This window comes from Acomys russatus, chromosome 4, assembly GCF_903995435.1.
Source record: "Acomys russatus chromosome 4, mAcoRus1.1, whole genome shotgun sequence".
NCBI classification, from domain to species: domain Eukaryota; kingdom Metazoa; phylum Chordata; class Mammalia; order Rodentia; family Muridae; genus Acomys; species Acomys russatus.
The window spans coordinates 62592034-62597481 of NC_067140.1; the positions used below are offsets into that span (position 1 = coordinate 62592034).

Consider the following 5448-nt stretch of genomic DNA (forward strand, 5'->3'; position numbering starts at 1 on the left):
CACGGGGCAGGGGGTAGAGAGAGGAAGGGGGAGAGGGTGAGGGAGAGGGAGGGGGAGGGGCTTCCATAAATGGACATGTATACCATCTGAAATATCCTTGCACACAGAATCAAGGGAGTCCTGAAGAGTAGTGGACCTCCCGGTGAATCTGGCAGTTAGACTCTTCCCAGTGAATCTGAGCCAATGTCACTACCAGACAATGTGACAACAGACACTTCATGGCGGAAGACTGAAAAGTGGATCCTCTGTAGTGTTCCTGCCCAAACTGCAAAACTCAGTCTAATCAAATGGAGTGATGGGGGGGTAGGGAGAAATTAAGGAACATTCCACAAAATGACTGGCCTGGACTCCAAAAAAAAAAAAAAAAAAAAAAAAAAAAGTCAATGTCGTGAGAGGCAATAAATAAATAAATTAAAATCTCTTGATTAAGGAGACAAAAGGCATGTGTGTGTGTTGGTTAAACTTCACATGTACTTCCTGCCCCTAGAGATGCTGCAGGTGTGGCTGCTGTGTCACATGTACACCAGTAGGTGGCAGAGAGCAGAGAGGCTATGTCTATGCTCAGTGTTCTGACCTGTGACCATCCGAATGGTCAGTAGCCTAACAGTCCCTGAAAAAGCGAGCCTAAGATGACCACCAGTCTGATGCCATGGGACCCAGACAGGGAGCCAGCCTGAGAGGACCATCAGCCCAGCGCTGTGTGGGCCTGAGGAGGGACGGGCAGACCATGCTGGAGATAGCCCCCGCCCGGTGCCGTAAGGCACAAGCGGCGCGTAGCATTCCTGAGACCACCCCTGAGACAACCCCAGACACTCAGAGGCCCCCTGCACCACTAAGAGGAGCAAGTAAGTGGAGAAATGGAAGAGAAAGAGAAACAGAAGGGTGTGGGCACAGTGAAGAGAGGCAGAACTGGACACTCGAGGGTAGTGAGGAACAGCCTGGTGTGTGTAGCCGGTGATGCCACCTGGGACCATAGTGAGGTCCTGGCCTGTGCTGCCACTGGAGCCACATCTAGGTCCATGGCTCTGAATCAGCTAGAGTCTGTTACCACCAAAGGCCAGGTGGATATCCCTGGTATGGGCTGCTTCCTGGGGACATGCTGATGTCTGAGGGCTGTGCAGAACTGTCCCTACCACTCACCTGGGCATCATGGGAGAGCTGGCCCTGGGGTCATGATAGAAGGAAAACTGACACTGCCCCTAGCCATCTGCAGTCCAGGGGAGAACCGGCCTTACACATCACCCAGGAAGTACAGTTGAGCTGGCCCTGGTTGCGAGAGTTGTGGGTGAGCTGGCCCCCAACAATAGATGGGAAAGCTGGCCCTGCCACATGTCTGCCAAACAGTAGCATGGATATGGGAAAGATGCCCCCCCCCCCCCCGTCTCTCTCCTTGTCACCTACAGCAGACAGGAGAGCTGTTCCTGCCCCTCGCCTACTGCAGCAACTGGGAGAGCAGGCCCTGCACCTTGCCTGGGCAGCTGGCCCTGCATGTGGATGTTGTGGGTGAACCGGCCACCAGGGTAGTGAGAGCAGGAGAGTTGCCCGTGCCGTTCACCTGCTGCAACACTCAGGAGAGCAGGCCCTGCACCTCACCTGGGCAGCACAGAAGAGCTGACCCTGTCAGAGAGGGCATGACCCCAAGGATGTGAGCATGGGAGAGCTGCCACCCTCACACACCCCAGCTTGTTGGCTGCTCACCCCTTGCTACCCCACCTACGGCAGTCGGGAGAGATGGCTCTAAGGTCATGAGAGCAGGAGAGCTGTCCTTGCCCCTCACTTGCTACAACACTAGGGTTAGGGGGCCCTGCCCCTCACCTGGGCAGCACAGAAGAGCTGGCCCTGATGGCGTGAATGTGGATGAGCCAGCCCCAAGGGCATGAGAGCTGGAGAACCGTATCTGTCCCTTGCTGACTGCAGCTTTGGATGAGCTAGCCAGGGTAGAGCAAGAGAGTTCACCCTGGTCATGTGAGTGTGGGGAAGCTGGCACCCTGACCAGCTCAGATATTTCTCACGCCCAGAGCCAGGCCTTTAAACTCACCCACCCTAACACCTACTTCAGTGATGAATTCCTGGAGTACATGAAGGGGCAGGTCTTACAGATCCAAAACTACAGGATCTCCACGGCACAAGTAACGGCAGTGTATCTGATTGGAATGCCAGTGAGGTTCCAGTATTGATAGCGTAGCAGAAGCTCCTACCAGACCAATGATTCATTGTAATGAACATTTGCAAACACAGAAGTGTGGACAAAAGGGTATCCTGTGGGCCACACTGTGACACACTACAGCTTCCACAACAAGTTTTTTTTCCTCTGTTGTGGTAGTGGGGGGGGTTGCAAAGATGGAGAGGGGGTATGAAGACAGGGGGAGATGAGTGGGATTGGGGTGCATGATGTGAAATTCACAAAGAACCAATAAAACAATAGTTTTTAACTGAGAAAGTCTCCTCTAAGAAAATTCACATATACTCTTTGATTGGTTTTGTGATAGGTTTTTTTTGTTTTTTGGATTTTTTGTTTTTTGTTTGGTTGGTTTTTGGTTTTTGTTTGGGTTTTTTGTTTCTGTTTTTGGTGGTTTTTTGTTTGTTTACTTGCTTGGTTTGGTTTTTGTTTTGTTTTGTTTTTTGAGACAGAGTTTCTCCACATAGCCCTACCTGTCCTGAAACTCACTCTGTAGACCAGAAATCCACCAGTCTCTGCCTCCCAAGTGCTGAGTTAAAGGTGTATGCCGGATAGCTGGGGTTTTGTTTTGGTTTGGTTTTGGTTTTGGTTTGGGTTTGGTTCGGTTTGTTAATGAATACGTCCTCCCAGAATTTACCTATTTATGATATGGCAGCATCAGAAGGTGGGCCCTTAAGAGACAGTTAGGCCATGAGTGGGATTAGGCTCTCACTGTGCTGAGCTCCCTGCCCCTTTGCTTTCTACCATGTGAGGCACAGAGTTCGCCATTCGTTCTTAGAGGACCCAGCCCTTACCAAACTGTTGGACCCTTGTCTTAGACCTCTTAGCTTCAAGGTCTATGAGTGAATACGTTTTTGTTCTTTATAAATTATGCAGTCTCATCTACCCCTTTGTAGCAGGCACAAAGACAAACATTCCTGAAATAAGGGGAAGGTGAATAATGACATATGCTAAATTTAATATCAAAAGCACATCTAAGATTCCTCCACTGTTACAACTATTGCTGAAGGGTGCTCTCATATTTGAGTAATATGTGCTGACATTGCATTGGACAAAAATAGCACAGTTCAGTCATCTCTCAAAAGACTCAATATCACTTCATCCATGAATATAGTGCTATGGGACTTGGAAAGAGAACCTCTCCTCATAAAAATGACATTGGAGTCAATCTGTGGAAGATCCGTGGCCTACTGTGTGGAAGGCCCTGGTTTTGAGTGCAGCCCAGCAAAGAGAAATAAGAACAAATAGCTATTTAAAGATTTATTTATTTCTGTGTTTTATGCACATGAGCACTCTACTTGCATGTACACCTGCATGACAGAAGAGGGCATCAGATCCCATTATGGATGGTTGTGAGATACCATGTGGTTGCTGGGATGTGAACTCAGAACCTCTGGAAGAGTAGCCAGTACTCTTTTATTTTATTTTATTTTTTTATTATTTTACTTTATTTATGTTGGTGTTCTGCCTTCATGTATGTCTGTGTGAGCAGGTCAGATGCCCTGGGACTGGAATTACAGACAGTTGTGAACTGCCATGTGGGTGTTTGGATTTGAGCCCGGGTCCTTTGGAAGAGTAGCCAGTGTTCTTAACTGCTGAGCAATCTCTCCAGCCCACAGCCAGTGCTCTTAACCATTCAGCCATCTCTCCAACCCCCCCCCCCCCCCCCCCCCCCCGCCGCACACACACTTTTTTTGCTTGCTTGCTTGCTATTTTCAAAGCTTCACCGGTCAGTTCAGGCAGGTGATAGGCAACACCCCTATCAGAGGTTAGGGTTGATGCAATGCAGAGAACTGTATCATATTTCTGACCAGGCTTGGAGGCAGCCTGAATGGTTGAATGGTTAGATCTGCCCTGGTATCTATTTAGTTAGTCCCTATTACTATCTGTGTCATGTCACCAGAGCAAAACAGGGTAGAGATGAGGAAGTAAGCTCTGGTCCAGAGGACAGAAGAGATCCCAGCATCACTACTGGAGGCTCATGGGATCTTGAATGGCTGACCTCTCTGTCTCTTGAGACCAGGACCACACCCGTTTTCCTGGTACAACGTTAATAGTACAGTGAAACAAAAGCAGTGTGGGTGCAAACCCAGGTGCCCTAAACCTCGGAGAAGCTCCAGGATTCAGAGCATTCCCATGGCAGGGAACAGCTACGCAGAGGGACTTCTTAGTTTCATCGCTAATAGTAATTAGCAAGGATGAGTTCAGGAGGGAGACCATTTTCATGAAAACCTAGTTTAGCAGAGTGAAGTTCTATCATAGGGATTGAAACCACAACTTCAAACCAGTGGATATGGGGTAAAAGCGTAGAAAAGGGGATCGCGGAGCGTGTGTTTGAAATGAGAAGTAAGCAAAAGGGATTGACTGAGCATCCATATTACTCATGTCCGTGAAGAAGAAAAGCGGCATTATGGAGAAACGCATGCTTTAGAATATATCCGAGGGGCTGTGGAGATGTTCAGTAGGTAAGAGCTCTAGTCTGAAATCATGAGGTCCCGGGTTTGAATGCCAGAACCCAAGTCAAAACTGTAATGGGCATAGCTGTGCATCCCCGTCACCCCAGCGCTGTGGGCTAAGGAGACAAGAGGACCCTGGAAGTCCCCTGGCCAGCCAGCCTACCTGAACAGTGAGGCTTCGGCTTCAGTGAGAGACCCCGTGTGGTGACTATTCTTGGTTGCCGGTTCGACTACATCTGGCATGAATTGCAATCCAGAAATGGAGGGCACAGCTGTGAGAGATTTTTTTTTTTTTTTTTTTTTTTTTTGGCTTGGTTTGACGTGGGTGAATGCACTTCTAGTTCGAACCTTCGACGTACGAAGTCACACACACCTTAAATCCGGATCTCGAGGCGGGAAGACACACCTCTAATCTGGGCCACGCCTTCCCCTGAAAGCCTGTGTAAGGACACGGAAGAGGGAAGCTTTTGCTCTTTGCCCTCCTGCGGTCACCTTGCTAGCAAGTCCATTTCTTCTCTTGAGTTAAAGCCGACTTCTTCAGGATTCCAGCATCTCCTGAAGACCAGCTGAGACATCCAGCCTCAGGGCCTGAGGAACTTCTGGATTCTTGGACTTGCCATTCACAGCCGCCATTGTTGGATTATTTGGACCACAGCCTGTAAGCCATTCTAGTAAGTCCCCTTTCTATAATATATATTATATGTAGCATATGTTACGTTAGTATAATATGTAATGTTACGTTAAATATAATATATAATATATTAGAAAGAGATGCATTCTATAAGTGCTGCTACTCTAGATAGCCCTGACTAA

General features: G+C 48.5%; 1 non-coding gene across 1 annotated transcript; it reads left to right on the forward strand.

Moving 5' to 3' along the window:
• The first annotated feature begins 476 nt into the window (after positions 1–476).
• Positions 477–608, forward strand: LOC127188701 (small nucleolar RNA SNORA17). The gene has a single exon (XR_007830560.1). It is a non-coding gene; the product is annotated as a small nucleolar RNA SNORA17 (small nucleolar RNA).
• The last annotated feature ends 4840 nt before the right edge of the window (positions 609–5448 follow it).